This window comes from Mercenaria mercenaria, chromosome 11, assembly GCF_021730395.1.
Source record: "Mercenaria mercenaria strain notata chromosome 11, MADL_Memer_1, whole genome shotgun sequence".
Classification (NCBI taxonomy): Eukaryota; Metazoa; Mollusca; class Bivalvia; order Venerida; family Veneridae; genus Mercenaria; species Mercenaria mercenaria.
In genome coordinates, this window is record NC_069371.1 from 60911107 (window position 1) to 60930770 (window position 19664).

Genomic DNA, 19664 nt, shown 5'->3' on the forward strand with positions numbered 1-19664 from the left:
ACACCTTTTATTTTGATTAAATTCGTCTCCAGGTCTTTCGAAGTGAAATGTCATTCTTTTAGGTGGAATAATGGGAGAGGTGAACTGGGGAGTCGAAAAATAGATCTGGTCAATATTCCTTGCAAACTTTTAAAATTAAATTATCCGGGTTATATTGCCGAAGTTCTTCGTCCAGCGGTGGTTCCGTTTTTGCATCAGTATCTGGGAGATCTAAAGATAATAGGCAAGGGTAGATTTCTCGGAAGCACAGAGCACCAAAAAAGCACAGTCTTAGAGCCACGCATTTGCAAAGTAGGCCCACAATTAAAAGAAGTCATAATGGAGAAATATTACAGACGGGTTGCTTCAAAAATCGAACAAGTACATATAAATTCATGCCAAATATAGATAGAGGGGGAGGAAGTGGTAAGGGGTAAAAAAGGTGGGGACGGGGGAGGAAGTTGAAGGGGAAAGTAGAACAAGGATGAATATAAAAAGGGAATGCTACGTTCCTTAATCATTGTTACAATACAACGTAAGCCACAATAGCACAGGCATTCATGTACCAAAGATAAACACACAACCACACCCAACTAACTAACATAGAAAATTAGACAAGTAAGATAGAAGAACACAGTAGGGCACCCCTAAAAGCAGGAAAAAATCACGACAATGCAAGTCCACATACTGCTTGGCTGATGCAAAATTACATTGCCAGGGACAACGTCGATGGGATCCAATTGCCGGCTTGCTGTTACGAATCAAACTGAATACAAATGGAACCTTTTTAGATAGAGGGCAAGTAAATGTGCCATTCGTGAACTTACAGCAGCCCTTACCAATAAATGGAGTGTCATTTCAAATTATGTCCGTCCAGTAGATTCGGTCTAGAATCGCTGCTAGATCAACACAATCGGTTTGAAACAGATAACAGAAATTTAAACACATTTATAATAAGCACACAAAGACAATAACACAGACAACTGACTAAAATTGCGAAACAGTTTTAATCCTTTAGTAATTACCATGAAATAAACTAATTTCTTTGATCTTTCATTAAGACGGAACAAACTGCATTCTGTAGGCAGATAAATATCCTAGATAATATAATTGTCATCAGATTTATTTTCGTATATTTAGTAATGCATACAAACAGCGAAACCTAAGTGCACAATTTTTTTTTGCGTCAGTATATTACTTTCTTATATAATAATTATAACGTTTTGCTAGTAAGTATATCTATTGTGACATAAGAACTTACTGTTAATTGGTAAAACATGTAAATGAGCGTTCTTGTCATTTATAAATGTACTCTAAACGCATTTATACTATAGTGTTACTGAACACGAAAAACAATTTATAATACGACTGTATGAGAGTCTAGACGTGTCAAGAAATGCTACTTACGTTATTTTATTTTTTACGAAACATGCCAGTCAGGTCAGGGAGCTTAATTGATACAAAAATAAAAGGTGGATGTGCACTAGAAAGTAAAATAGTGACGTTTTAAAATTTTGGTGAATAGGAACATGGAATTATATTTCTCGATGCTTATTACTAACAAACTATATTTAGAATACCTTTTGAGAAATTTGGACAGTGTAATTTCCTACTGTAACGTCTTGACACTACAGTTGTAAATTCAATGGACAGAACGTAACGCATGATCACGCCTTTATGTAAACAACAAATCACAGTTTTATATCAACTATCTATGTATATAACTTCATGTTTTTTATTAATAATATCTTATTACTCTTTGATATTAAGATATTACAATAACAATTCCAACATATATAATCAAATAGCAAAAGGGTCGGACAGCAAGTTCTTTTAAGGTGGTAAGCCGACAAAATCTGTGACCTGGGCTCCTGGACGGCATCAGGACCACATGTCGCCACGCTTTACTAAAATAAGAAAGCTTCATGATATGGATGTCATTTGAAAGCTAATGTGACGCCCTTGACTACGATATGAAACATTTTGCAATTGAATCAAGACAATCTTTAGTACAGCAGCATACGAACATAATGAAAATGAAAGAAATTTACATTGTGTCAGACATTTTTTTTCTGCGTGTTTAAATTGAATATCTTAACTTGCAAGTTAAAACTCTGCTTTATCGCTGCTATAAGGCACAAGCACCTCTATGTCTATATACAACATTGCAAGATTAGAGACACATTTTGTAGCATACTGGCGCATGTCAGGATCACATAAAAGACAGTAGTTCTTGCTGAAAATGCATCTGAGGCCTTCTCTAGCCTTCTGTTTTCAAAATTTTCTTGGGGGAAATCCCCCACCCCCCTCCATGTCGGAGGGGGTTACCACCTCCCACACTCTCCCCCTTTCAGCCAGTAGCACCCTGCCCTTTTCAAATCCTGCCTGGAACACTGTGCAATATGGCCGAACATTCTAATTTGTTTATGTTCTCTTTCATTCCACATTGCGACTTTGTAGCTTTATTTTTGGCCATATTTATCTGACGAAGGATGGTCATTTAAATCGTAACTGAGTACCTAAGTTAATTATTATGTTTATTTACATTTCTGTGATCAGTAAGGAAATTGATTTAACCATTCGATACTTCTACTTTAAAATGTTCATTCAAAGTTACGTTTCAGAAGTAACTTTAATAAAACAATATATCTACACATTTGAAATTTGTCTATCAAAAGTTTTCAGAAGATTTACTTGATCAAAGGTATGGAAACTGCCGCTTTCCGATTCCATTTGTTTCTAAAATTCGACAATGTTACAACATGTATAAACATGACTGTCTCCATTTTTAAATTGGCTCGTAATTCTCTTTATAGTTATCTGACTCTCACTCTTTTGGGGTTCAGAACAGGTATATTGATCTCTTGCTCAACATGTGTCTTTACATGAGTGAAATTTTAGAAAGTAAACATACTCGGCCCTGAAAAGTCTGCATTTCATATTACATAAAAGCAGTTTATGTTTGTAGCATATTATCCATATGAAAAAGTCATGGTATAATTTAATGACGTAGAGGGATAATGTATTCATTTATTAGTTTTTTTTCCGCGTTTTATGCTAGAATAGCGTTAGCGCATGTTCTCTTCGTGTTATAACATCTTCAGAATCTCTCGGGATACGTTGGTACCAATCGCTCGGGATTCTGCAGATTTTATAGCGCGAAAAAACATACGTTAGAAATTTAGCAGTGTTTTGAAAACAGTCACTATTTTTCAGAAACCATCTTCTTTACATAGGAAAGGTTTCTCATTTTTTTCCCAGACGGTTATAAAATGTCAAATATTTTGTACATTTAACAATACTCGCAAAAATGCTTAAATCATAGGCCATTTCCAACGATTAGTTAGGCAAACGACGATATTACAGCTTTAGCAAGATACTTTGATGTCCAAGACAGCTGTAAAGGGCAATTCATTAACATTGATATCCTACATTTGTACATTATTTTATGTTCAAAAGAGCCTTACAGAACACAATAAAAGGGGCAAACGGTAATAAGTATAAAATTACAGATACAAAGAAGACACTTGTTCAAACGTGCTGTGCAATTAACTACAAACGGATGCAATACAGTACTAGACATAAACTAAAGATGACAGATTGTATAGTACATTAAACATAATCGGTCAGTTAGCAAAATATTGTAAACATTTAAAGGGTTTTAACAGCTGCAGAGTACCGACATTCTCTAATCTTGTTTGGGAAAGAGTTCTATAATCGTTGAGCAGTGAACGCCGGTTGTCATACACCACAGTTCAAATTTCCGGTACAATTTATGACACCTTGTCTTTTGATCGTAGGTCCCTGTTCAGTTTGTTTACTTCTATCGTGCCCTTTATATGAGCCGTGCCATGGGAAAACCAACATAGTGGCTTTGCGACCAGCATGGATCCAGACCAGCCTGCGCATCCGCGCAGTCTGGTCAGGATCCATGCTGTTCGCTAACAGGTTCTCTAATTACTATAGGCTTTGAAAGCGAACAGCATGGAGCCTGACCAGACTGCGCGGATGCGCAGGCTGGTCTGGATCCATGCTGGTCGCACACCCACTATGTTGGTTTTCTCATGGCACGGCTCATATAGATTCGCGATGAGAGTGTAGGGAAATGTAGGAATGAGATTCTATCTTTAACATTCTTTTACCACTCTTAGAATTAGATAAATGAAATTAAGATTGATATTCAAAAGAAAGAAACAAAGTATATTCGATTAAACAATTTTTCATGTTCATGCTTTACTATAATGGTGCAGAGATATGGGACGTGGAAAATGATAAACGCAAAATGATGATGACCTTTCACAATATTGCAAGTCTTAGTGATTTGGGCTACAATAACCTAAATGTGTGTAATTATATGAGCCGTGCCATGAAAAAACCAACATAGTGGGTGTGCGACCAGCATGGATCCAGACCAGCCTGCGCATCCGCGCAGTCTGGTCAGGATCCATGCTGTTCGCTAATGGTTTCTCTAATTGCAGTAGGCTTTAAAAGCGAACAGCATGGATCCTGACCAGACTGCGCGGATGCGCAGGCTGGTCTGGATCCATGCTGGTCGCACACCCACTATGTTGGTTTTCTCATGGCACGGCTCATATAGACTTACAAAGTCTGTTGAGATCAAATAGTCTGTAATAGTATTAATTTCTTCACACTGACACTAAATTATTTTCTCAGAAAAACATTTTCTCTCTAGGCTCATGACAGAAGCAAGAGATATTGTAAATTTTTTTAGAAAGTGGTATCAGAGAGGATTGATTTTATGGCCAGGCGCTTTACATTCAATGACTCTAACGACTGATGCCAGTCTAGTAATTATATAGCATTGAAAGCATATCTGTGTATTAAGCTTTCGATCTTCCATTTCAGGGGCTTTACTACCGAATTGGTTCAGTGTTTAGGAGAGGATGACGGTATCAATTTGGAGTAAAATTAATATTTATAGAGCAAGTGTTACTATTTATTGCAAATAAAAGATATATTTCACTAGTTAATTTTTTCAGCTTTCAAAAATCTCATCCGTATACGACTCAACGCAGGTAGGAACCACACACGATATTACAAACCTTGTGCTACTGTGATTTATGTGTTTGCCTCTCTCTATCATTGATGATATGTCTTTGAAATTAAGATTGTGATCTACAATTTGAGGGACTTCACTGCCGATTCAGTCAATTCAGTTCATTGATTTAGGGCAGGGTGCAGTATCCATTTGGAGGAAAAATTAATATTGACTTGCCAAATGTTACTATACGTTGCATATGAAAAATATATGTACTCGTACTTGGTGATTTCTTTCAGCTTTCACAAAACTCATCCGTTTAGGATTCAACGCACATGAGCGGAACCTTTCACAATATTGCAAGCCTTAGTAATTCGAGCTAATATAACTTAAGTTTGTTTCTTTTCCTTACATGGAAAGGAAAACATATCTGTGCATTGTGCTTTTGATCTTTACTGCCGAAAAGGTTCAGTGATTAGGGGAGGATGGCGGTATCAATTTAGAGTTAAAAGTTAATATTTACAGAGCAAATGTTACTATTCGTTGCATATAAAAGATATATTTCACTAGTTTTTTTCCAGCTTTCTTAAAACATATCCGTATACCACTACACTCAGATATGAACCGCATACGATATTACACGCCTTAGTAATATCGTGCTATTGTGAGTTATGAGTAGTAGATAACAATGAGTTGGGGAGAGTTGGGGCATTGGGGCATTGGTGCATTGGTGCATTGGGGCAGCGAAGCATTTTAATCCGACATAATCCCTAATCCGGCTTAATCCCCTCGTAATTGGGGCAGCGGGGCAGCAATTAATCCGGCTTAATCACCTTCAATGCGTAAACGTTGTGGAGTGTGGTCCGAAATTTCAAGATCTATATAGCAATAATATAGAATATGTTTAATTCAGGTAAAATTGTCTAAACTACAACCTAAGGTGCTGCGGCCCTTTGTTCTATTATAATAAACTGATACATCACCTTATGCAATAAATGACTGAAAAGAACTTACCTCCGACAGGCCGTCTGCGATTTCTTTTTGGTTTTCCTGTCTAAGAATTTATAAAACATCTAGTTATAGCGATAAAGGGAGGTAATCATAAACAATAAATTCACTAATATTTTCCACTATGTAAACAACATTCAAATCTTTGGCTGCTTCATCAGAAAAGTAAACGTTTGACTTTCCATGTACATATTTTTCATTTCTCTTCCAATACTTATAATGATATTTAGACACTCGACCAAAATTTATCTCAGGAAAACAAAGGAATAACACCGAACTTTGGCCGAATATTATAATATCGAACGCACAGAACGTATAATATATGCACATTTGACAGGATAATAAAATATCACATTTTTAATATCTTAATTTTATTTAAACAGAAATAGCTTGTTGCTGAATTGTGTTGATTAATTTAACAGAATCTTTATGACTATGGATACCCAATATATCAGATCCGTACAATAATAAGGAAACATCCAGATAGACAAACGATAAAAGTTTTGTTTTCATATTCAGTTTTATAAATACAAGGGTTTTTGATTTATTTGCATTCATTTCAAGATACTTAATCCCCTTCAACGCGCATTCGTTGACAATCGGGATTAAAGTAAAAAACGTCACCGAATTAGTACCGAAAACTAATCTCTATGGTAGAGAAACAATAAGTGGCATTCTATTATAGGATGATACACTACCTCTATTGTAACATTAATCGTAAAGAATAACACCAACATATATGGGCGAATAAGTGCAATATATGGTTAAATGTTTTATGTCAAACTTCTGAGTTTTACTACATCTTAACAACTGTCATGAGAATCCGTACTTGCTAGTCTGGTCCCCGAAGTCTATGACAAGTTTGATTATTATTTACACGTTTATCATTATCTTATCTATTTCCCATTATTTTAAGTGACTGAAAAGAACTTACCTCCGACGGGCCGTCTGCGATTTCTTTTCTTTTTGGTTTTCCTGTCTAAGAACTTATAAAATCTAACACAAAATTACAAAGTCATTTACTGCATAATATAGTACAAACAATAGCAGTCAAAATGAAATAATTAACAACAATCTGTAACATTAGAAGACGAAAACATTTTATATTACGTTGTTCAAGGTAATTACGTACGATATTTTCAGTGTTTAGAAAGCTTACCTAAAACATAACACCCTCAGCCGGTTTTACAAATATCTATATATTTCCGGTCCCCTTATACATATTTACAAAATCTTAAATTTAGTTTAACAACATCTTTATGATTAAAGATACCTAATATCTCAGATCCGTTCAATAGTACGGAAACCAATAGAGAGTCAAACAATTAATGTTTTCTTTTTATATTCAATTTTACTTATACACAGATTTTTGTTCTATTTGCTTTTATTCTAAGATACTTAATCCACTTCAATGCGCACTCGTTGACAATTGGGATTTAAGTAAAAAGTGCCACCGGAGTAACGAAAACTAATCTCTATTGTAGAAAAACAATAAGTGGCATTCTGTATATACCTCTGTTGTAACGTTAATCGTAAAGAATAACACAGATATATATGAGAGAAAAGTGTAAAGATAAGTAAAAATCATTACAAAGTTGTTACTGTAGAACGAAATTATGTATTAGTATTATAATAAAACAAAACGAAAATTTTTAATAATAAAAGCGTTGAAGGGTACTAAATTAATTGAAAATGTTATACGCTAAAAAACTAAAGCGCTAAACGTACTGAAGTAATTTATAGGTACGTTAAAATTAATGTTCTTAAAATTGTAAAACTAAAACGTTGGCTGGTTGTAATCAAAGCGTTGAAAGCAACTAGTTTTTCTTCAAACTGCATAGCTTGAAAACCTGGGACTACTTCATTTGCTTTTTCAAACATAATCAATCTTAAGTCTTCATATAGTGAACATTCTAGAATAACATGTATTTCATCATCTAAAATCTGACAAAATGGACACAAACGCTGGTCTACAGGTAGATCTTCATATCTTCCGGTCTCAAGTCTGATTGGTGCCACACCACATCTAAATTTACAAAAGGTTGAACGATGTTTTAATGGCAAAAGCATAGTACAATATTTCTCTACACCATACTCTTCTTTAAAGGTACAATATGTTCTAAGCTTATTACCTCCCCTACGCGAGTGACCAGTAACAGAAATGATTTTCAACAACCATTCATTTTTAAATTGGTCTAACAAACACTGTTCAACTGACTTAACAAGTAACACTTTAGACATAGGCCTGTCAATATAAGAATACATATCGAGACCAATATCTTTCAATTGTTTTCTATCACTAAAGTACCAATTTTTAATAGTGTTAATCCGGTATTTTTGGGTGAGTCAGGGGAGTAGTTATTATCCGATTAGTTAATACTCATCACAAGTAATTACAACGATATTGAAAATTATTTACATATATGTACGTATTTCAATTATTTTCTAACAGTTTTTATTATGTTTTGAAAAGGGTCATAAGTATACAAAAATATAAATAGCCCAAGGAGTGATCTCCTATAAAACAAGGAATAAAAACATTGAGTCTAAAGAAAGACTTGTCAAATATAGGCTGTAAAAAGGATATGTAAAATACTCCGCTGTTTAAAGTACTTTATTATTTCAGTCGGAGAACACATTCCTCGTTATTTAAGGGAAGATCATTATTAGCAACTCGGTGCCCTTCTAACGCGTATAAAACAGGTAATGAAAATAGTCAAAATAAAGTCGAAAAGGGATGGAAATTATTCACTAAGGGAAGAAACCTTGATGAAAAGTCAATTTGTTAGTCGGTTTTTTTTTGAAAATAGTTTCTCATATTATTCTGACCACATCCGTCTTTTTATTATGTTATCTTATTATGTTTTGAGAAGGGTCATAAGAATACAAAAATATAAATTGCCTCAGGAGTGATCTCCTATAAAAAATAAAACAACAAACAAACAAAAAGACATTGGGTCTGAAGAAAGACTAGTCAAATATAGGAACAGAACAGAACAGAACAGAATTTTATTGAGACTTGTACATCGTACATCGTCTAAACACTAATATTACAATATACATAGTCACGTTCATACTATTTTAAAGAAAGTAACAAACATGTTATTAACAACTAGAAAAAAGAAAACTATACCTAGACATATAGTTTATAATCAAATAAAATGTAATTAACAAAGGAAGTGAGAATACAATGACATGGGTTCTTTATAATGTATTATTAATAACCAAATTTCTTTTTTGGATTGCTTCTTTGATATATTTACACACATTAACAAGCTCATCTTTGTTGGTCGAATTTAGTAATGAATGGAACTTAAAAACTGATGGATTTACAAAATACTGTCGCTTAATATATTTTTTACGTATTTGCTGATAATATGGACAAATACAAATAAAGTGAAATTCATCCTCTAAGTCTCGTTTATTACAACACAAACAATAACGCTCATTTCGTGGAATATTGTTACGTAAATATCTTCCCGTTTGTATTCTTAAAGGATGAGCAGAAAGTCTTAGTCTAACAAAATAAAATCTAAGACTACGAGGTAGTACGTCTAAATAGCATCGTAATCATGACTTGTTTTAAATATTCTATACATATCTAGTACTGAACTATTATTAACACTTATATTCCATTCCTCTTTATATGTATCGATTATTCTTAATCGAAAATCATGCATGAATTTATCAATATGAATAGTGTCAGGCTTATCAACACATATGAAAATCCGTAATCATTTAGTAACTTCTTAACATTTGATACCCAGTTTATACAACCACTATTACAATCGTCTAATGCCATATTGTATATTGTTTTAAGAATAATGTTATTACTATACACAAGTTTAAACCAATATTTAATAATTCTTACATATCTAACAATATATAGAGGATATCTATCTAATTCTCCATACACTGCAGCATTACATGTATTTATTTTGACTTGTAATAGTCTTTTACAAAACTTTAAATGTAAACGTTCTATCTCTTTAGATTTTGTATACCCCCATATTTCCGAAGCATAATTTAGTATCGAACCTACAAAAGCATCAAATAACTGACATAATATTTTTGGTTTTATATCAAATTGTTTACATTTAAATAATAGTGTGTTCATTGCCTTAAGGGCTTTTACCAACTAAATGCTCCTGGTTTAATGAAAAGTATCCTGTATAATTAAAAACAGTACCTAGATAGTTAAAATTATTAACTACTTCAATATTTTGGCCATTATAGGACCATTTTTCATCATGGCGTAATCTCCCCCGTTTACGAAAGACCATTATTTTTGTTTTTGTTGTATTAACTTTTAAACCCCAAGCACTGCAGTATAAATAAAGGTTGTCTAAATGCTTTTGGATTTCTTCGGGCGATTTACCTAGAATGGCCATATCATCCGCAAACAATAGCAAAATCAAAACAATATCATCAATGTGTAGTCCAGAATGTACACTATCTTGTAAAAATAATTCTAAATCTTCTACAAACAGTGAGAACAATAGAGGCGACATTACCTCCCCTTGACGTAAACCGATAGCGTAGCTGAAGTAATCAGAATATGATGAGCAAAGATTTACACAATGACTTAACATTTTGGTACATATTTTTTATTATCCTCAACACTTTACCTTGAATGCCAGATTTTATACATCTTTAACCACAAAGCATTGCGATAAATACTATCAAACACTTAAACATGTCGACATATATAACATATAATCTCTTATTTCATTGATATATTTCTGAACAATTGACATAAGAATATATAATGCATCAATAGTGGAACGACCTTTACGAAATCCGAATTGAGCATCAGAGATTATATTGTTGTTTTCACAAAACAATTCAATTCGCTTATTCAGTATACTGGTAAAAAGCTTTGAAAAACAGCTAACTAAAGTTATTCCCCTATAATTATTTACATCATTACTGATCCTTTTTTATGTAAGGTATAATAACACCTTCGGGCCATTATCTGGAAAATGCCCCGAGTTTAAAATACAATTAAAAAACATCACATAAGTGCAACGATAATATATCAATACATTCGATAAAGTATTCGTTCATTAAACAATCATTACCAACAGATTGTTACGCTTCAATTGTTTTACAGCACATATAATTTCATTTACAGAAATGGGCTCATCTAACTCTGGAAAAGTACAATTCTCAGCATTAAAATCATTATTACTACAAAATGTTTCAGCTTCAACATTGTTTACAATCAGACATATCATTACTAAGATTTTCAAAAAATAATTTGAAATCTTCTGAAGAGATATTACAATTTTTCTCTGCATTTTTAGACTGAAAAACTTCCAAAATCTCTAGGCTTCTGTGTCTTTAGTTTTTCAATTTCTCTCATCTTATTTCTATATGAAAAACTTTTCTTTTTGCGTATTAAGTCCTTAACAATTTTTTCTTTGAACATAAAGTGTTTTCTATTAACAGGGTTTTGTCCAAGTTAAATAATCGCAGAGCCTCTAAGTACGAGTTTCTAGCATTCACACACTCTGTATCAAACCATTCTGTGTTTTTGATACAACAATTATCATCAAACATAGGTCTATTATTATAACTACATTGTCTAGAAAATAACGGGTCCGCAACACTACGGATTACGTCTGAAAAACTTTCTAAAACATTATTAACTGATTGTTTGCTTGAATAATCTATATCATTTACAATATTGTTGAACTCTGGCAATTTTGAAATTATACCTGAACGAAATTGTTCTTTAAGTGAATTATCCCATCTGTATTTTATATCAGTGCGTGTCTCATAATCAGGTGAGAAATTATTACAATACAGGTTAAAGAGTAGCGGAGCATGATCGCTCCATTCATTAAACTGACCTACCGTAAAATTACTGATCGTTGTGAAATCCCGCTCACTGGCCAATAAATAGTCAATTATAGGCTCTAAAAAGGATATGTAAAATACTCCGCTGTCTGTCTATTCAAATTCAATATTTTAGGTAAAAAAATACGATGAAAGCGTGGTTTGCGATAGTCACACTAAAGGCTAAAAATGTTATGCGTTAAAAAATCAAAGCGCTAAACGTACTGAACCAATTCAAAGGTGAATACGTATGAGTGTACTAATAAATAAATGCGTTATCGTACTCTATCAATTGTAGTATATAAATAACTATTTATCTCTTAATTTAAAATACGAACGTATATTATAATGGACGAAGCAAATGTTTTGTCTCGACAACAGCAAAGTGTGTGTATACTCAAATTCTCTTTACAATTAAAGTATGCTGGGGGGGGGGAAACGCTAATACCTAAAACTGTCGCATTTCATCAACTTGTCCGGGTGTAGAAAAGGTTGGCTGAAAAAAGGATCATACTTTTAATAAAAAACCCGAGCGGCAAGCCAAAGACCTTATATCGATAACAAAATTTGTACCAGAAAAAAATAATCTGTTTACTTATTATGGCATATCATAGAGGGGTATTACACAAAAAGCTTTGGGTTGACTGGGGGACGGAATGAAATTTTTTGGACATGTATGCACGGCATTTAACTTTTTCTTTTTTTCAAGTGAAGAAAACTATCGGAATCTCGATAAAAAAAAATCCCGCCTGGGGGAGAAACTTTTGAGGGAGCCAAAAATTCTAACCAGCACGCTGCTAAAAAAAACGAACCGTAAATTAACTACCATTTTTGACATTTTCTTTCCTCCTGGCAAAAATGAGGAGGAACTTTCAGTTTAAAAAGTAAAAAATTGATCAACCATCTACGAATTTAAAAAAAGATGTATTTATTTTAAAAAAAAAAAACCATGTAAGTATTTTGGAAAATAAAAACTGTTGTTTCCCTGGGAACGGAAATAAAAGGGTTTTGGACAGTATCACGAGCATTATAGACTGTTCATTTAAATGAAATGTAAAGACAAACGAAATCCGCATAAAAACAATCAATCCCCCGGGGGAGAAGTTTTTTTGAGGTAGCCAAAAGCGTTCTAACCACCGCTGCTTAAAAAGCGAATCAAAAAAAACAAACTAGTTTTTTTTTCTCACTGTAAAATGAGGGGAGAAACTTCATTTAAAAATAGAAAGATGACACCACACGGAGGAAGAAGAGATCTATCAAGTAAAACCTTTTACCTAACAATTCAGGGCAGCTCCCCCCCAAAAATTTTTTTTATCCAAAGGGTTTTACCTCTTCTACAAAGTAACTCATTTACATTTCCATAAAACGCATTTTTTAATGAAGATACAACGTGTTTTTCTATCATAATCTTAACGAAATTTAAATTTTTGCCCAGATTTTATAAGTTACAAGGCATGGTAGTTAAATGAACTAAAAAAAAATATAAAAAAATAGTGTCGATCAAAACAGATAGATCTATAAAACCGTTCGTTCTAAGTAGCGAATTTTTGGGTCGTTAATGTTAAAAGTTTTTCAACTTATTTTTTTTTCTGCAAAATTTATTAAGAAACAATTATTTTTTGAATTGGATCGCTAAACACTTTCGTAATATTTTAATAAACCTTTTTCCTTAAACGGGACTTCATGGTTGAAAAAATGCGAAAGAATTCTATATTGATACATTCTTAAAAAGTTTGAAGGGTTTTAGTAAAAGGGGAAAATTCCCCTTTTTTATTATTTATTTCAGGGGAGAAATTCAATAATTCCTTTGGGTTTATAAAACCCATAATTTTGAATTTTTTTTTGACAGAAACATGAACTTGGTTGACTATTGGTGTACACAAAAAAAATAATCGTATTCCTTTATCATTTTATTTCTTCAACATCTTTTTTTAACAAATTGATACATGCTTTCAAAAAAGCATCTCTAACAGTTTTAAAATGAAGAATTGAAATCAACGATAATCTACGTTTTCGAACCCAAAAATTTTTGGTTTATTACCCTTTCTCTAAGACGGAAACCAAAAAATTGAATTTTCTTGGCCACCACCTCGTTCACATTTTTGACAAAAACGCATTTCCCCCTCTCAGGAATATAAGTCATCCAGTCCTTTCACTTTTGCCCAATATAAAATTCACTTATGAAACGAATCATACATAAAAGTTTTTTTTTAAAAAGAATAAAATGCCTTTTTCTTAACCACTGTTTTATCTTCCTGGAAAATTTTTTGGGGGCGTTTTTTTGCCAAGGCCGTTTATAGGGCTCATATCCAACCACGTAAAAAAGGGAAAATGTAGGTTTTTTCAACCAGCAAAAATATTTTTCCACATAAACAAATGCTAACACACCCCTCATTTTATTATTAAAACCTGCTTTTGGGCCTTTTTTCAACAAATTGCGTGTATGATAAACACAATCAGCAAAAAGCTATTTCTGTTTAAATAAAATTTAAGATATTTCCTTTCACGAAACCTAGAAAAAACACGGTAGTAGGTATGAAGCTCAATTTTTTAACTTACACAGGCCTTCAAATAATCATTTTTTAAAAATTTAATTAATAAATTTTGTAAACAAGCATGGGAAAGGGACTTATTTTTATTTAAACGGGCAACGGGACATGTTTTCCAATATTTCTAAGAGAAAAAAAACAAAATAAAATTAAAATTTATAACTTTAAAAATTTAGATTTTTATTGTTAGCTTATTTCTTATCAAAACGCGGAATCGGGTCCTTTCCATCTGAGGATTGCGGGAAATGACTCTGTGGTCATTTGAAACCGAATCCAGATGACGAATCTCTTTAAAAAAATCTAGTATTTGAATAAATCAGTTTTTTTCATATTACATTTAACGCCCGAGATAAATAGTTTTTTTACTTTTTCCTTTCCGGGGGAATTAAACAAACGTTGGCATAGCATACCGCATACAGTAGAAAAATAAGTAGAAAGCAAACAATAAAACATTCACTGTGATCCCTAGTTTTTTCGTGCGTATTTTTCATAAATCCGTATTTTCTAGTCGGGTCCCCAAATTCTATGACAATTTGGCGATCTTGATTTAAGTTTTTCTCGTCTTTTCAGAAACAAAAACAGAGGTAAAAAAATGACTTTGAGAAACTTTCGACGCTAAAAAAAATTTTAAACGCCTTAAAAACCCCAAAACTTCATTTTTCTACCCTTCTTTATACATTTTTTTTTGGGATATTAGTATTGAAACAGCTAAAAACCCTTTCCCCCACTTTCGTTTTCCCTTGAATAGATATTTTGGGCGCGGGGCTATCTTTCAAATCGGGAAAGGCGTTTGCAAAAAAGAAATAAAATTTAGCGGGTGCAAAAAAAATATGCCATTCCCTTTTAAAAAAAAAAAAACTTTTTTTTTGTGGCTATATCTTAGATCATTAAAAACATTATCTTTACAAAACTATTGGGTTATAAAAAAAGTTGATTAGCGTTAAAAAAACTTCCCCGGGATGCACAAAAAGCCATTACCTTAAAAAAAACTCCTGAAGCTTAAAAAAACGACTCATTAATAAAAAAATCGATCGACATTGAAAAAAACTTACCCAAGCAACAAAAACTCGATTTTTTTACACTATTTTTTTAAACGGGGTTTCTTTTTGGGACTATTCGCAAAAAAACATCATTATCTTTACAAAAACTTCTAACCATACAAAAAGATTTGGTTTCAAAAATTTACCCGAATCAACAAAATGCCTTAAACTTAACAAAACTTCCTGGAGTATAAAAAAACGACTCGTTTAATTAAAAAATCGATCGCTTTGACAAATTTCCCCCAAATGCAAAAAAAACTCGTTTTTTACCAATAATTTAAGGGGTTTTAACTTTTTTTGGGACTATTCGCGAAAAAACATCATTACGTTACAAAATTTACCCCCCTATACAAAAGTTGATTAGCGTTTACAAAAACTTCCCCCAATGCAACAAAATACCTTTAACTTTAAAAAAAATTTCCGAGGGGAAAAAAAAACTACTCGTTAAATAAAAAAAATCGATCGCTTTAAAAAAAAACTTCCCGAAGCAAAAAAAAGTCGATTTTTTACACTATTTTTTTTAGGGTTTTAACATTTTTTGTGCCTATCGCGCAAAACCATTAGTCTTTACAAAAACTTACTAACCAAAACAGAAATTGTTTGTTTTTTAAAAAACCTTCCCCCAATGCAAAAAAATATGCCATTCCCTTTAACAAAAACTTCCTGAATTTTTCAAAAAACTGACTCGATTAATACAAATAATCGATCGACATTGAAAAAACCTTACCCAAGGGCAACAAAAACCGTTTTTTTACATTTAATAATTTTAACGGGTTTTAACTTTTTGTGACTTTTTCGCGCAAAAACATCATTAGTCTTTACAAAACTTACTAACTCATAAAAAAAAGTTGATTACGTTCTAAACTTACCCAATGCATCAAAAATGCCATTACCTTTAACAAAAACTTTCCTGAAGTTTACAAAATCTACTCGATTATAAAAAAAAATCGTTGACATTGACAAAAACTTACCCGAATGCAAAAAAAACCGTTTTTTTTACACTAATAATTTAACGGGTTTTAAAACTTTTTTTGGGGCTTTTCGCGCAAAAAGCTTTATCTTTACAAAAACTTCAAAACTCTATCAAAAAATTTTTGTTTAAAAAAAATTTACCCGAATGCAAAAATCCCATTACCTTTTAACAAAAACTTCCTGAAGTTTTAAAAAAAACGACTCTTTTTAACAAAAAATCGATCGTTGGAAAAAACTTACCCGAATGCAACAAAAACTCGATTTTTTACACTATAAATTTAAAAAGGGGATTTTAACATTTTTGAGGCTTTTTCGCGCAAAAACATTACGTTAAAAAAAACTTACTTGGGGTTTATAAAAAAAATTTGATTAGCTTTTAAAAAAACTTACCCAAGAAAACTAAAATGCATTCCCTTTTTAAAAAAAACTTCCTGAAGTTTCCAAAGCTGACCGTTTTAACAAAAAATCGTCGAATTGAAAAAAACTACCCAAGCAAAAAAAAAACCGTTTTTTTTACACTATATGATTAAGGGGAAAAAATTTTTGGGGTCGGCGCGAAAAAACTCTTTATTCAAAAAATTTCCTTTTTTTTTTTTTGAAAAAAAGTTATTAGGGGTTCAAAATTTACCCAAGCAACAAAATATGCCAAAATTTTTAACAAAATTTCCTGAGAGTTTAAAAAAACTGACTCGATTAATAAAAAAAACTCGATCGACTTGAAAAAAACTTCCAAAAAAAAAAACCGATTTTTTACACTATATATTTTTAACGGGTTTAAACTTTTTTTTGTGACTATTCGCGAAAAAATACATTATCTTTACAAAAACATACTAACCTAAACAAAAAAGTGGAAAAAGCGTTTTAAAAAAACTACCCAAGAAAAAAATATCCCTTTTCCCTTGGCTGAAATGGCTACAGTTGCGCCAACCCCCTCTTTTGGAACTCTTGGGGCAGGCACCAGCAAGCGCCCTGGTCACAGTCTTATGGTGTAATGTTCACCCCCCAGGGCGCTTGCTGGTCCCCCTTGACCAAGCATTCCAAAAGGGGGAAGTTGACGCAACTCTACCAAGTGCACCCAAAGGGAAAATGGCAATTTTGTTGCTTTGGGGTAATTTTTGAAAACGCTAACCACTTTTTTTTAGAGTTAGTATTTTTTGAAAGACTAAAAATTTTTTTCCAAATAGTCAAAACAAATGTTAATCCCTTAAGCATATGTTAAAAAACGATTTTTTTTGTTTTTTAAAAAAGGGTAAGTTTTTGTCTTTGTCGACGATTTTTATTAATCAGTCTTTTTTTTTTGAAACCTCAGAAGTTTTCGTTAAAAGTTTAGGGCTATTTTTGGCTTGGGGAAATTTTTTTGAAAACGCAATCACTTTGTATAACCTAAGAAAGATTTTGTATGGACAAAGATGTTTTTGCGCGAAAAACCCAAAAATTTTAAATCCCCAAAATTAATAGTGTAAAAAACGATTTTTTTTTGCTTGGGGGAAGTTTTTGTCAAGCCGTTTTTGATAATCGGTCAGCTTTGGAAAACTCCAGGAAGTTTTTTTAAAAGGAATGCATATTTAGTTGCTTTCGGAAATTTTTGGGGAAATGCTAACAACTTTTGTATAACCTAAGTAATTTTTGTAACACTAAAAATTTTTTTGCGCGAACAGCCTCAAAAAAATTTAACCCCTTAAATTATAGTGTAAAAAATCGAGTTTTTGTTGCTTCGGGAAGTTTTTGTAAATGCGACGTTTTTTTGATTAATCGAGTCTTTTTTTGTAAACTCCGGGAAGTTTTTGTTAAAAGGGAATGGATATCTTTTGCATTGGGGGAAATTTTTTTGTAAACGCAAACAATTTTTCGTATAAGTTTAGAAAGTTTTGTAAGACAAATGCTATTTTTGCGCGAACAGCTCAAAAATTTAAATCCCGTTAAATTATATAGGAAAAAAACAGTTTTTTGTTGCATTCGGGTAATTTTTTTGTAAAGTCAATCGTTTTTTGTTTTAATCGAGTCGTTTTTGTAAACTCTCAGGAATTTTTTGTTAAAGGAAGAAAATTTTTGATGCTTGGGGTAATTTTTTGAAACGCAAACCCCTTTTTTGTATAGAGTTAAAAATTTTGGAAAGACAATGATTTTTTTTGCCAAAAGTCACAAATTTAAACCCCGTTAAATTTAGTGTAAAAAAAGAGTTTTTTTGCCTTCGGTAAGGTTTGTAAATGTCGATCGATTTTTGAAAATTAATCGAGTCATTTTTTTTGTAAACTCTCGGGAATTTTGTTAAAGGTAATGGCAATTTTTTTCTTTCGGGAAAGGGTTTTGTAAACGCTAATCAACTTTTGTATAGAGTTAGAAAGTTTTTTTAAAAACAAAATGATGTTTTGCGCGAATATCACAAAAATTTTAAACCCCTAAATTATAAGTGTAAAAAAATCAGTTTTTGTTGCCGGAAAGTTTTTGCAATGCGACGTTTTTTTTAATTAACCCATCACTTTTGACTCTCGGGAAGGTTTTGAAAAGGTAAGGCATTTTTTTGTTGGGCTTCGGAAAGTTTTTGAAAAACGCAAATCTTTTTTTTTGTATAGAGTTAAAATTTTTGTAAAGACTAATTATTTTTGCGCGAATAGTCAAAAAAATTTTTAAATCCCTTTAAAATTAAATATGAAAAAAAAATCGAGTTTTTTTTTTGCATTCGGGTAATTTTTGGGTCAATGCGATCGATTTTTTGTTTAACAGCTTTTTTGTAACTCTCAGAATTTTTTTTAAAGGGTAATGGAAATTTTTTGATGCCCCCGGTAATTTTTTTAAACGCTAATCATTTTTGTAAAACCCTAAAAAACGTTTTTGGAAAGACAATATATTAATGAACAAATTATACCCCAAAAAAGAATTTTTTTTTTTTAAAAGAAATGGCTATTTTGTTGCCCGCTAATTTTTATTTTCTTTTTTGCAAAACGCCTCCGATTTTTGAAAATACCCCCGGGGCCCCCCCAAAAATTTTAATCTTTTTCAAGCGAAAACGAAAGTGGTAGAGGTTTTCGCGTTGCAATACTAATATCCAAATAAAAATGTTAAAGACAGGGGGATAGAAAATAAAAGGTTGGCTTATTTAAGGCGTTTAATTTCTTTTAGCGTCAATGTTTCTCAACAGCTCTTGTTTTTATACATCGTTTTTGTTTCAGAAAAACGAGACAACTAAATCAAGCTGTACAACTTGTCATAAATGGGGGACCAGCTAGCAAGTACGATTTTCCCGAAAAAAACGCCCGAAAAACAGGGACACCAGTG